Source organism: Meleagris gallopavo, chromosome 3, assembly GCF_000146605.3.
Source record: "Meleagris gallopavo isolate NT-WF06-2002-E0010 breed Aviagen turkey brand Nicholas breeding stock chromosome 3, Turkey_5.1, whole genome shotgun sequence".
Classification (NCBI taxonomy): Eukaryota; Metazoa; Chordata; class Aves; order Galliformes; family Phasianidae; genus Meleagris; species Meleagris gallopavo.
In genome coordinates, this window is record NC_015013.2 from 22,581,600 (window position 1) to 22,595,931 (window position 14,332).

At 37.8% G+C, this 14,332-nt stretch overlaps 1 long non-coding RNA gene and 1 other non-coding gene across 12 annotated transcripts in view; both read right to left on the minus strand.

Annotated features, from left to right (window-relative positions):
* The window catches only part of LOC100550383, a 145,749-nt gene that overhangs the window by 40,052 nt on the left and 91,365 nt on the right, over positions 1–14,332 (minus strand). The gene's annotated exons all lie outside the window — the stretch shown is intronic.
* Positions 4,779–14,332, minus strand: part of LOC109366643 — an 18,642-nt gene continuing 9,088 nt past the window's right edge. The window contains exons 2-3 of the long non-coding RNA XR_004159181.1: positions 8,643–8,751; positions 4,779–7,549 (exon numbers count right to left, since the gene is read on the minus strand). This is a non-coding gene — a long non-coding RNA (uncharacterized LOC109366643). The remainder of the gene's footprint in view (positions 7,550–8,642; positions 8,752–14,332) is intronic.

The window sequence follows — 14,332 nt, forward strand, 5'->3', positions numbered from 1 at the left end:
TTAATAAAGAAAGAAACATGCCATTATTTTTTCTAAAAAGGATGGGGCAATCTATTTTACATCTGTGAGGCCCATGGTCAAGAGCTAACAGGAAACTGTGACACTGGAGTTAGGCCTATGGAAAATACGAGTCTGAACAATGGGGCAAGAGGACCAAAATCAACGAGCAGGAGGCAAAGAAGGTAGAAGGTATGGGGGAAAGCATCACTCCGATAATAACAGAAAGAAAGAGCAGAACAAGTTCAACTTTACTGATACAAAGGATTCAGCAGAAGTCAAATTCTGCAGTTATAAAATACCATAAGAACAGAGGGGTCACTGCCCTAACCCCTCAGCACTGGTAGTGAGGCATATCTGAATACAAAACAGAACTACTTACGCACATTTGCCACTAGATTTCACAAGATCAAGAGCAGGTACTGGAAAGACGCTGTCTTATTTGCAATCACACACTATTACATCTGAATAAACACATTTGCCCACAAAAATTAGTGATAACGGGACAAGAACCATACGATTGCAGCTGCTGTGCGATCCAGACCACAAAACAGAAGATGAGGAAAAAAAATCCTTCACTATGACATGAACCAACTGGAGATCTGTACAGTCTTAACAACAAATAATGCCGGACACATGTTTTAGGTTCCATCTTGGATGCAGTTTTTTCAGATTTCCAGTCAGGGCATAAGTGAATGTGCAATGGTATCAATCTCTACTATGATATTTCACCTAGCAGCATGAGTGAGGCCATCAAGTTGTGTGAGTCATCACCAATAAAAATACCAACCCTGTGCAAAGGGTTTCATACCTCCACTCTACCCCAACCAAAGAAGGTTGAAAATACATCTTGTTTTCTAAGTTTTTAAAGGATACAGCATTCTACATAGATTTATATTTTTTGAAACTAATCACTTCCTACCAGCTGTACATCAAAGTTCATTAAGTTGGTGTGCGTATGGAAAAGGTTGTGATAATTGCAGTAGAAGTCCTGTTATGTTTCAGACTTCTGGTTGTGAATCTCATAGTGATGCACAGAGTGTGGCTGGATCTGCAGGAACTGTACTAAACTGATCACAGAATACAGAGGTTTTCTTTGTTCAGATAACTTCGTATTGTGCCAGGACTGAGATGACTGGAACTCAGAATCACAGAACGGCCTGGGTTGGAAGGGACCCCAAGGATCATGAATCTCCAAGCCCCCTGCCACAGGCTGCCCAGGGACCCACCCAATCTGACCTTGAACACCTCTAGGGTTGGGGAATCTACAGCCTCTCTGGGCAGCCTGTTCCAGCACCTCACCACTCTTACAGTAAAGAAACTGTGGTATGAATGCAAAAGCCACATGGTATATTTCTTGTGTTGTAGGCAAGAACCAAATCCAGAAGAAACAAAAACCACATGAGAACATGCTCGAAACTTCACAAAAATATTTTGCTATCACAATAACGGACAGTGTGGGAAAAATAAAAATAAAAAACCTACCCAATACATCACATCACAAAAAATGCATACATTCCCTACAACTCCTCAAAGATACAGGCTGTATGCAGCTGATCAGCCTACCACCCAACTACACCAGCGAGTCTGGAAGCAGGAGAACAAAATGGGACATTGCTCAGGAGCCAACCAGTGCATAGACCTCCTGACTATAGCTCAAAAGAATAGCATTTATGTTCTGTTTTTAAACAGGAATAAAACCCTTTATCCTCTCTGGGTTACCTATTATTGTTGTCTATTACTTTTAACATATTTCTCAGAAGAGGCAAAAAATTAGACAGAATGATATAAACACTGTGTCCAGGTGTGGGCCTCCCAGTACAAGAGAAATATGGACAGATTGTGGAGAGTCCAGCAAAAGACCACAAAGGTGATTAGGGGCCAGAATCATTTTTCCTATGAGGAAAGGCCAACAGAGCTGGAATTGGAGAAGAGGAGGCTCAAGGGGGATTTCAGTAATGTTTATAAATACCTGTTGGAGTAAGTTGCAGAGTAAAGACGACACAACTCTATTCTTCTCAGTAGTATCCAGTATGCCAGAAGGCAAAGGGAACACATTGAAAAACAGAATAAATATATATAAGAAAAATTTATGTGAGAGTGATTTAACACTCTTATAGATTTCCCAGAGGTGTAATTACTCTAACCTCAATTTGACGTGATCCTGAGTAACCTTATTGGTGCTGCTCTGAGAAGGGGGTGAATTATAGAATCCTTTGAGTTGGAAGAGACCCTTAAAGGTCATCTAGTTCACTGCCTCTGCGTTGAACAGGGAGACCTACAGCGAGATCAGGTTACTCAGAGCCCCATTCAGCCTGACATTGAATGTCTCCAAAGTCCTCCCTTCCAACCTCAACATTTCTGTGATTGTATGGTTTTTATTTATTAGTAGTACTCTTATTATTTACCTTATGTAACTCCATCACTATTGTTAAAACACTGCAATAAAACAGCGTAACAAGGCGAAATGAGTCTCCTGAACATGGGCTGGAATGCCGAACTGGAAGCTTTGTTTCTAACGGTTGAGCAACAGTTTTGCACTGTCTTAAATCTGAAAGTTATTAGCATAATCTCAATATCTGCACATACACAGGTGTCTTTCTTCTCTGAAGAATACCCTAGAATATTCTGGACAGCAGAGAGAACTGACTGTGGGGAGGGAAAAATGAGAGTAAAGGGGCATTATGTGAACATTTTATGAGATGGGTTTTAAATGACCAAATATCCAGATACTTAGTGAAAAATAATATATTAACTTTGCAAAGTTAATTACACATTCAAGTCAAAGGTAATTAAGCAACAACTGCCTCAATTCCTCAATTGAAAAAACAAGCCACAGAAAAGATTATCATATTTGTCTTGCAGTAGTGACATTAATTTAATTTGACTTTCAGGTTAAAATACATCATTACTTTGTATTGGTAGCTCAAATTTCATTGACAGCTTTCCCCCCAGAAGGACACCAATAGGAGTTCAAACTTCTCAGAATAATTTTGAAGGATGTTGAAAAGCTGGCATCAGCAATACAACCCATATTCAGCATTTAGGATAATCTGGAAAAGACAATCCTTTCCTACTCTGTCTTTACAGTTGCTGCTCTGACTGCTTTTACTTCATTCACTTGTACCTTCCCTTTCTCTGGATTATATTGTAAAACTATTTTTAAGTCAGAAGAAGGAAAAATTAAGAAATTTAACATCTCAAGCTTCAGTTTAGTTTTAGAATATATATATTTTTGGTCAGTATAAATACTCCGAGTTGTTGAGAAACAGATTTTCATATTTTGACGTGAAATCACTCTCCAAGCAAGGAGCAGAGAGCCTTCAAACCAGGTCAGCACCTGAGCACAGGAGAATTGGAATGTCTCTGAAAACCTCTGTTCCTGTGCCTGAGACAGACATCTTCCCTCTGTTACTTACCAGGAGATCCAGAGAGGCTTAGCCTTCACCTTAAGACCTGAACATTTCTGCGAACGGTCTCAGGAACTTATCTTAATTGGTTCTGAATGCAAGCAGGATGAACAGAAGGAGTTAAACAGTTTTAGAGAGAAATGGTCTCTTGGGATCTCCAGTTTGACAGTCTAAATTATGGCAGATTATGTGAAGTATGGAAAGCTTCAAAGATAAGGCATCAGGGTTTTCACACTGAACAGCACTGCATGATTTTTAAATGTGAAAAAATTCACTTTAACTAAGGCAAACATCAGAAAATAATAATTTTTAGACAGCCCCAGAAGGGGGAAATGAGAAGGTTAGCTTTCCTTGAGTCTGAAATTCAATAGTGAAGGAGACTGGGGAGCACTGTGTTCATTCTGAGCCGAAGGAATTTCTGTCTAAAAGAAAACTTAATAGTCACAGCTGAAGAAAAATCCCTCTGTGGCTATGCACTCATTTCTCCCTTAGTTTTCAGCCTATTCTGTTAGGTTGGTGTCCTAAAAATTTCATAATATAATTTTGTAGATTTACATATTCTACTATGCCTAAGCCTCTGTCAGTCTGAGGGGATATTTTTTAGTGTTCAAATGTGAATACATATGCCACTGGAAAACGGAACTAAAAAATGTGACTATGGCCCATTTACTCTTAAAACATTCATTTAGAGAAGTACCTATGCCATTGATGTAATTGTGAAAATTACATATAATTTAAAATAGACATCACCTGGAAAATGGCTTACAGATTGCAGGACAATGCTGAAAATATCTGACGCCAGATGGAGACTATTTATAGACTATATTAACAGTAACAGCAATGTATGAAAGAACTGCAGTGAATTATTCTCCCTTTCATAGGTGTAGATAATAAAATAACGGAGCTCAATTTCATTTGCAGATTGACAAGTTTTAACCATTGAGATCCTGCTCTTTCCACTGTTGAATGAAACTGAAAGTTCAAATTGAAATGAGATGTCATTTGTAAAATAAAATGACAAAGGCAAATCAATTCCAGTACCTCAGCTATAAGATGCAGGTTGGCTATCCTAGCTGATGGGGGAAAAAAATCATAAAAAAGACAAATTATGCTATATTGATATGACAAAGTGTCATTCAGCTTACAAAGTAATTGGTAAGGTCTAACAAGAATCTCACTGATAGAATGAGTTCCCTTCAGGGTATTTTCTCTCATACACCAGCAGAGCAAATTTATTTCAGGATCAAAATACCATATCTGGTTCCTTTCAAACTTCATAACTACATCACCAAAAGTAGTTTTTTTTTCTCCAAAAAAATGGACTATTGGGGAGGAAAAAAAAAAGTATGTGCTTAGGTCCATCTCATTTTTATTCATGCACCAAAAGTTTGAACACACTCAATGAAACTTTTTAATGTAGAAGTACTCTTTAAAGCAGTCCTTAGATCCTGTAATTCCATTCAATATCAAATTCCCAGAGATTTCGAATACTGAAGGGAAGATGTAAAAGAATGTATTGTAATCCTATAAGACAAAGCTTTTCCCAAAATTTATTCACATGAAGAATTTCCTGTACCAGCTCTTGACAAGTTGTACATTTATACTGCAGTAACACTAAACAGCTTCTGAGAATAAACCCCTCTCCTAAACAATGTCAAAAATCACTGCATCTAAACTAGAGATTTCCTGGGCTGAATGTACAGAGCTGGAGCCCAATGACAGGACCAATATCAGAGTGGAAAAGAAAACTGAAGACGCTAAAGTAACAACAAGTGGTGAGATTAAACAATGGCCTTTGAAGAAGGATGGAGACAATGTGGAAGGATACTCGAAGTAGTGAATGGTAGAAGTGTACAAGAGCAGACCCAGTCCTTTTACCTAGGATGCACTGTTGATTGCAACAGACATGGAGGGCAAACACCACCAATTTACAGCAACATAGATGTTGCATGGGACATAGTAAGAAAATATTTCAGAAGTAGAAGACTTGTTCTAAAACAGATTCAAATCTTTCAAGTGATTAGAAGTGAAATTAGAATTGTTTTACAGACTGATAGAAGTCAAGAGCTTACTTAGATTATACACTCAGCTGCAGATGTAACTGGGAAGGCTGTAAAGACTTGAAGGAGATGGTTATGAATTAGCAGCGCGAAGCACAGGCTTTAGGTAATAACTTCCACCTGCTGATGGGGGTTGACAAGGCATAGTATGCCACAAAGATACATGAAGAGAAAGATGTGAAACTTATTCAGGACGTGGCTATGAACCACACTTCCAGAATGAGAAAGATTTTAGGGTATATTCTGCATAATATTAACTATTCAGGAATAGCTGAGGGCATGATGAAAGCATTCTTTCTCCCCCATGAAATCTCATGGCCCGCCTAAGCGACATATGGTGGAATTCCTGGATGTAAATGGAGAATCTCTAGTTATCTTTGGGAATAAAAGTGTTAGGTGCTCAGCAGTGAAATGTTCACCCCTCCTTCCTACTGCCAAAACAAAACAAGGGCCCAGAATAACACAAGCTATCTTCAGGTTCTTCTTTATATGTAGTGTTTCTGTATTGACTGTTTATAGAAAAAAATATAGCAACAACACAAAATACAAAAGGTTATTAATTCTAGCTTCCTACAGTAGATATATCAAATATGCTTTATAGCTTCTGTTAAACCAAACTGCTCACATTGAAAATACCACAAGAATCCGAAGGACTGAAACAAAGGCAAGTTTCAGCCATTTCAGCCTTTCTACTGTATTACCATACATGTCTTGCACTATTTACATTATCTCAAGCTAAATATTCTAGTCATACAATTCAATTAGCAAGTTACAGCTAAAGATAGCTATCTACTTCATATTAATTTAAATATTTAATACAGCCAACCCCCATACATATAAACATCAAAAACTATGTAAATATCTGGGAAATATAAAGCATGTGAAAAGTTGCAGACAAAGCAATAAGCTCATTTTTCAAAGCCAAGAAACTCTCAAGTATCTCCAAGCTCTAACCCTAACAAAACCATCTTGGAAACCACTCTCATAATTCTACTCTATCCCCCTGCCTCATGCCTCCTCCAAAACAGCAGGGAAGATGGGAGAAATGACATCATTGATTTTGCTTTTTGAAGGGTCCCATAAGTAGCTAAAACACTACATGGTAGTTTCAGTTAACTGTTACTGAAGTCACAAAATACATCCCAAAATAGTGCAAAGCAGAACAGATTTTCCTTACTTTGAGCTCATTAAAAAAAAAAAAAAAAAAAGCTCTTGTACCTTGTGCTAAGGGAAGATAAAACTGAGCCAATGCAGGAGCTCACACAGGAGGTTTTCATCTATCAATACGAGGGCATGAGAGAAAAATGAGCATTTAATGCTAATACCACATAATAAGGCTGTTACATAAAACTCAGTAAGCTCAGTAGGGAGCTTCTCAAGCACAGCTCTTTCAAACCACTAATTAGCAGAAGAATGGTACAGAATGAGCATGTTCCTTACATTCTTCCTTTTATTGGAGGGAAGTAACAGGGTTGATTTTTTCTTTAAGACACCGATATCCGTGTCATTTAAGACAAGTACCAAAAACTCATTTGTTGACAACCTTTTAAGTCCTTGAACTGCTTTTTGTGCCTGTTTGACCCTTGTAGGGAACTGCAGAACACAGAATAAAGAAAACCGTTATCATCTTGCCAGTATTTGAGCACCTCTGAATAAATCTCTCCTTTCTATGTATTCTTGGAGGACATACAAGTGAGCATTGTACTTTAAATTCCCTTCCACCAGGTGGTCAATCCAGACAGAAGAGCAGCATGGAACCACAGCTGAAGTCAGCGTGCTCTGCCAAGAATCCACATCTGCCCTTTCGTGCAGCAGCGATGGGGCCATGTTGTACTTTTACAGCCATGTCATGAAATGCAAGATGCCATTGAATAGTGCTGTAGAAATGTAGTAAATTCCCATCTTGGATACGTTAAGCATTTGCTTCCTCAGTAGTTATTGCTGAAATGCTGCTAATCCTTCCATAAACATCTGCACCTTGACAGGCTCTTCAGAGGTGACCAGCAAATTTCTCTTGGCTTTGTCAGTCAGATAGATCTGTCCAATGTCCAGGTTTATTGCTTCTCAGAACAGCATGAATAGCTAATAAAAATATATATTTTTTATTTCTTTTTTAGTATGAAGATTCAGACATCATAAGGCATCAAATCCCATAGTATAGACTAAAATATTTCAATGGTTCACTTTCTCTCCAAAGGAGAGCAACTGAATTTTATTTGTGCTTTCACAAGCGTGCCATATCTTCAACCTCAGCAGTTTCTCTCCTTGTATAAAAACCTGTTATTACACTGGCAAAACTGAAAAAAAAGAATTTAGAAACCAAGTACTAAATATTTCATTACTCTGAAGCTCTCAAACTTCTTTAGAATGATCCCTTCTTCCCCAGATTTTCATTTAAAACATATCACTATGAATATTTATGATTTGAGATTTATTTTTTTTTAATAACATCTTTTTAGTTGAGTTTATGAGACAAAAGTGACTATCAGGGTCTATCAAATCTTTGCAAATGCTGCTCGGGGAACTGTAAAGTGAATGCTAAGGAAAGACAGACCCTTACACTCTCATTACTTATGCTGAAGACAAAAAACAAACGTTAAATAACAGAAGTCTCATTAAGTTGGTAGATATCTCCCATTAAGAAATGTGCACTAGATTCTTAACACATATCTGCTGGTTTTAGCAATATGTCCTCTCTTCTGTCCCTTAAGACATTGGGATGCACACTGTAAGCTGACTTTGCATTTTGCTAAATACAAGCAATTAACATGTGATCTAGATATAGCAGACTTAGCTCAAGCACAATGGAACTCGTTTTCAGTGCTGCTGAATGCACACTACATTCAGTCTAGCAGTTAGCTTTTTTTTCCCCCATTTAGACACCAGCAGCATTCCCCAAAGAAATCAAACTGTACTCATCACATTTTAAAAGGTTTGTAGGAAGTTTTGAAAGATTTGCCAAAGTATATTAAAATTACAACATTTCAGGAAAAAAAACAAACTAAACAACAAGAAACTATGATTTTACAACCTACTGAACTTTAAAATCTTAACATATCGTTTTCCCTCATCTCTTAGACTCAAAGAATCAGAAGCAAAAGATGAGGATGGGTTGGGCAGAACTGCAAGTCTACAAAGCAAACTCATATCTGTAACACACACTTTACATCCCTACCCAGTCTTTGATGAACTTTCAGCGCAGTGAAGATGTACTGATGTCCTGAGAGAGAGACTACTCCTTTGCAGAATTTCATGACAAGGTTTACAACACAGCACGGTAATCTCTGCAATAAAATTAATGAAGAAAACATGTTTTTGCTAGCTAAGAAATAGAGAGAGGCCAGTGCCACTCAACAACTGCGGGGAAAAAAACATCCTCTTTATTATTACGAGATGCATAGCTACATGGTTACAGCCTGTTAGCTGAAAAAATGGAAGTGTGGGAAATAGCATAGATAAGGAGCATCTCAAACTGCAGGAGATGAAAAAGGGATATGAAGAAAAATCTATAAGCATAATATCATGGACATTGCAGTGAGGGCATTGGCCTCCGTCGTTAACACCGGTGTCTGATCACCAGCTTTGTTCAAAGACCTCATCTGATGTGCTGAAAAGGACATCTGAGACCAGAATCTAGAAGAATGGTTTCGAGGGAGGTTTCAGTGAAGCCCAGACAAGTTTCAAAAAAAAAAAAAAAAAAAAAAAAAAAAAAGACTTGTGTTATTCTAATTGCTCCCTACCTTCTACAGCTTGTTTTGAGAAAAAAAAAAAATTATTCTGAGCACATCCTACTGTCATTTGTGAGTACTCAAAGGAAAATTTCCATGCTCAGTAAATCAGCTAGAAAATGCAGCATTCACTCAATGCCAGTGTAATGAAATAAACCCTCTTCATCAATGATTTTAATTGGTCATCACTGTGAGCTAGGATTCCACACAGTTCTAGTAACCAAATCCACATGGCTGTGGCCAGAAGGCTGGAGATACACTTCCCCAAATGTTCCTCTTGCAGCCAAATCCAGTAATTACCAACAAGCATTAACCTAATGTAAAATTTCCTGTTCTTCTTGCCCAGCTAATTGGCACTGTTTCGTTACACTCACAATAACCCATACTGCACACTGACCTGTAACATTCATCTCCTGAGGTACCTGCACTACTGCTATGGATGGTAGTTCATCATTAGCTGCAGATAACATGTTCTGGTACCTTTAAAGATAAATCCATTTGACTGCAAGAACTCTGCCTAAAACTGGATTCAGGAACTTGGAAATTCCAACAGAAACTTTGAACAGGAGCTGCAAAGGTAGCATTTATTTTATATTGATAATGATGAAATTCAACAAGTTATTTTTGCTCTCTTTACAATAAAGCATTAGCTATTAAAATAGTAAAGCAGGAAATACAATAGCATGCTTTCATCTTATAATATGAATAAGAAATTGAACATTCTGGGGAATCTTAACCTTGACAGCACTTTTCTAGGCCTTAAAGTAGTGAGGTCTTCCACTACACAGCAAAGGCTGACACAGTGAAACTACAACTTCTCCATCTTAGATCTAGAACCCCAAAGATACGTGACACATTTTATCAGGTTTTACCAGGACTCCTGGGTTGTCTATTATAATAACAATTTTCAAGTCTGTAAAAACAAACAAACAAACAAACATACACACACAAATAACAGTTTTCTATAGTTAGCCTATAGTTGGGCAGGTAAACAAAATCATCATAATAGAGCTTTTAATCAATCCTTTTCCAGTTGTATCTGAAGTTATCTGAAATGCAGAATGTTGGGCATGTTATGAGGCACCCTGAGTATAAAGAAAATAACCATTATTAAAAGAACACGTATTTTGGCATCCAAGATGGTAATAACATTTTACAATTCCTTTGACTTGCTGGAAATAATCACATCAAAAAGATCAAAGCAACATTAATCGAAGTTTATCTTGTAGTTCTAGGTTAAATTGATAAAGGTAAAATTTCTTGATGAATTACTAGTGGCGGAAATCAAAGCACTTCTTGATCTAAAAATATTTCTCTCTCAAAAATTGAAAAGACTCAGGTGTTCCCAAAGCAAACCATACCAAATTCATTAGCTTTGTTTTAGCCACAAAAGAAAAACAAAGATCGGTAGTACATAAGCCAGGGTAACAGAACCTTGCTTCCAGCACAAAAGTTGTCTAAACTTCTGCTCTCAAATCAAACATGCTCTTGGTTAATGTTATCAGCTCAGTTATTACACTAAAATTAATTTTCACAAAAAAACAAATGTTAAATTTAAGCTTCAAATAAATCTCAAGCAGCAGAGAAATTCTAGGAATAGCAACTCAGATCTCATATACCCAAAGCAGAACTCTGCCTATGATAAAGCTTGCTTCTAAACGTTAATGATCAGTGTGCATGCATGACAATGTGAAGCAGTGGGAATACTGTGAATACAGCCTGTTTACAGAGGACAAAAGAGTGTGTTATAATTAATGGAGTGCTCATTTTGTCATCATTAGAAGCATCTGTGCTAGGATCATTTGGTAATTGATTGAAATCTCCTACCAGCAATTATTACATCTGTTCAACTTTTATTTTCAAAATAAATTAAACCTGCAGTTGAATCTTGTTCTAAGTTTAGCACAGTTATTTCAGAGCTAAACGTATACAGCATTTATATATATATTTTAATTTCTCTGTTTGGTTTGAATATTCTGCTCTGATACAATATACACTTACATTTCTGCAATAAACATATGCTTATAAATACTTAATAAAAACATCTGAATTTGCGCAGTAGATGCAAACTGATATTAATTTGCTTGTTCATCCATTTTCCTACATATAAATATATGTTTATATGGTGCTGTACTGCATTGCTCTGCATTACACCCACAGACTTTTTCCCAGAGGACACTCACCAGATCAGACATAGGTAAGCATTATTCCTTTCCAGAACAGTTATTCAACTTTTTGCCTTTTTCTTTCTGTTCTGAAGTGTATTTACTGCATGGTATATATATATATATTTTTAATTATTATTATTTTTTAATCTAACACAAAATCTATTCTGGCTCTGGCCAGAACACAAGTTATTCACAAAAATTAATTTGTATTCGCACCCTAATTTAGACTTATTACCACCTTCCAATAGAGAAGATATAATCATATCAACATACTAAAATTCTGTTAATTCAGTGCTGAAATTCTCAGTGTATTTCATACAGTGTAATAATTCAAAATCAAATGAACTATGTTGTGAATGTATGAAATAATCACAGAATCATTGGAAGGGACCTCAAGAGATCAAAGTCCAATCCCCTAATAAAGCCTACAATACATCTCACAGGTAGATGTCCAGAGGGAGCTTAAATACCTCTATAGAAAGAGGCTCCACAACCTCCCCAGGTGCAAGACTCTACACTGGCTCTTGCTAAATTTCATCAGGTTTCTCCCTGACCAACTCTCAATCCATCCAGGTCTTGTTGAATGGCAGCACAGCCTTCCAATTGTCAGTTACTCCTCCCAGCCTTGTATCATCATCAAACTTGCCAGGAGTAGACTCCATCCCTTCATCCAGGTTGTTGATAAAGATTTTGAATAAAACTGGACATGGCACCGACCCCTGTGGAAAACAGCTAGTTACAGGCCTCTGAGTCACTGATGACAACCCTCTGAGCTCTGCCTGTCAGCCAGTACTCAACCCACCTCACTGTCCACTCACCTATTCCACATATTCTAAGTTTCATAACAAGGATGTTATGGGAGATGGTGTCAAATGCCTTGCTGAAGTCAACGTACACAACATCCACTTCTCACCCCCGAGTCTATCCAGTCAGTGATGGAAGGCTACCAGGTTGGTCAAGCTTAGCTCCCGTTTGGTGAATCCATGTTGACGACTCCTGATAACTTTCTCTTCCTGTTGCTTGGAGAGGGTACCCAGAACAAGCTCTTCCATCACCTTTCCAGGGACAGAGGCAAGGCTGACTGGCCTGAAATATCCCATATCCTCCTTCTTGCCTTTTCTGAAGGCTGGAGTGACACTGGCTATCCTCCAGTGTTCAGGCACCTCTCCTGTTCACCAAGAACTTTCAAAGATGAGAGAGAGGTTCAGCAATCACCTGTGCCATCTCCTTCAGCACGTGTGTGTGCATCCCATTGGAGCTTGCAGATTTGCACAAGTAGATTTTGGCTAGATGCTCTCTGACCAGATCCTACTCAACCAATGGGAAATCTTCCTTTCCCCTGACTCTCTCTTACCTTCAGGGTCTGGGACTCCCGAGGGCTAGCTTTAATAATAAAGACCGAAACAAAGAAGACATTCAGATTCTTCACCTTCTCAGCATCCCCTATACCAGGGCACCCACCTCAACTAACATCACTTAACTTTTGCAAGTACCTGTTCTTGATTCAGTTGCAATTTAATAGGATTTTAAAGGGCTTACTTCTTAACCCATTTTGGATTTTTTTTACCCTCTCTATCTCAACAGGAGGATATTTAATATGAAAGTAGCTTCCTGTTAAACATCAAGTCATTCCTTCAAAGCACAAGGCTACTAAGCTAAAAGAAAGAAGCTGATATCTTTCTCTTTGTTCTGTGATGTTGTTTAGTCTTCAAGGAAGTTTCAGCCCCTTTTCCTCCCCATGTCCATCCACTTGAGATAGATATCCAAAACAGAAAAATCCAGTTTGAACTGTTCAAGGATAGGAAAAAGTTACAGAAAATACAGTGCAAATTTTTACAATGGGAAATGCTGGGCATTGTAGACTGTGTTATCACTTAAGCTAATAGCGTGTCCAAATATTAGCTTTCAAATAGCCAAAGTAACACGTGTGAACAATTTAACAAGCCTGCCAGTGAATTACACGTCTTTTTCATGGGTTTGGATGAAGAGAGCACACAGCTGTCTGAGGGCTGGAAAGTTACCTGAAAGTAGCAGTTTGCTGCCAAATTATTTCAGCAAGCACTGATGAGATCCAGTTCTGGGGATGGGTCAGGAATTCTCAGAGTCTTCATTTTTGGCAATTTGAATTCCTTTTTAATTTATCACATATTTGTGGCAATTTTTTCACTGGTATGTAACAGTATTTGTTAAAATAGATTCAGTAACCATAAATTCCAAATTTACCTGCATGTGGAAGTGTCTGAGAATTTTGCTCATACAAGTAGGGATGGAATGTACTCATACCAAATAGAAAGCTACAAAATTTAAACCACATTTTTAACTGTTAAACATTCTTCACCAAGGTACTCTTTGTTCTGTGTGCGTGTGTATGTATGTGTATATAAAATAAAGCAGACATTAGCCCAGGTCCTGCAGCTGAGCTCCCAAATGCATATCTGAACATGAGGGTGGGCAAGCAGAACTAGAGGAAGCTTGTGAAGAGTGGCAGAAGAACCAGTTCCAGGGCTAGAGGTATTTTCTAACTATTGTATGCATTACCTGGCGTGTATCTATTGCCAAGCTCTGGTGCTGCACATTACATGAAAGACAGCAAGTTTAAATATTCTGTAGCAGCAGCAAGTTAATGGACCCTAACGTTATTTTTATGAGATATACATAAAATAGCAGGCGCATACCCAAAAAACAACAACAAAAAGCGACCCAAGTTTAGTAAGTTTCCAGATGAGCAAGATGCGCTTTAGTCTGTTGTGGCATGACTGGGGAACATGCATAGCAGATGCATATTTCTATGAAATGGAAAAACACATTTTCTGGACACAGAAATATACAATAGTAATGTCTGTAAATATTATCAGGCCTAAGGCAGAAAATGGAAAAGGTGGGGGATTTAGCATTACCTTTACTGTGTAACAGCATGCCTCTGAAACAGCTAAATTCCAGAGCAGGAAAACAATCCTGTCTCAGAAGAA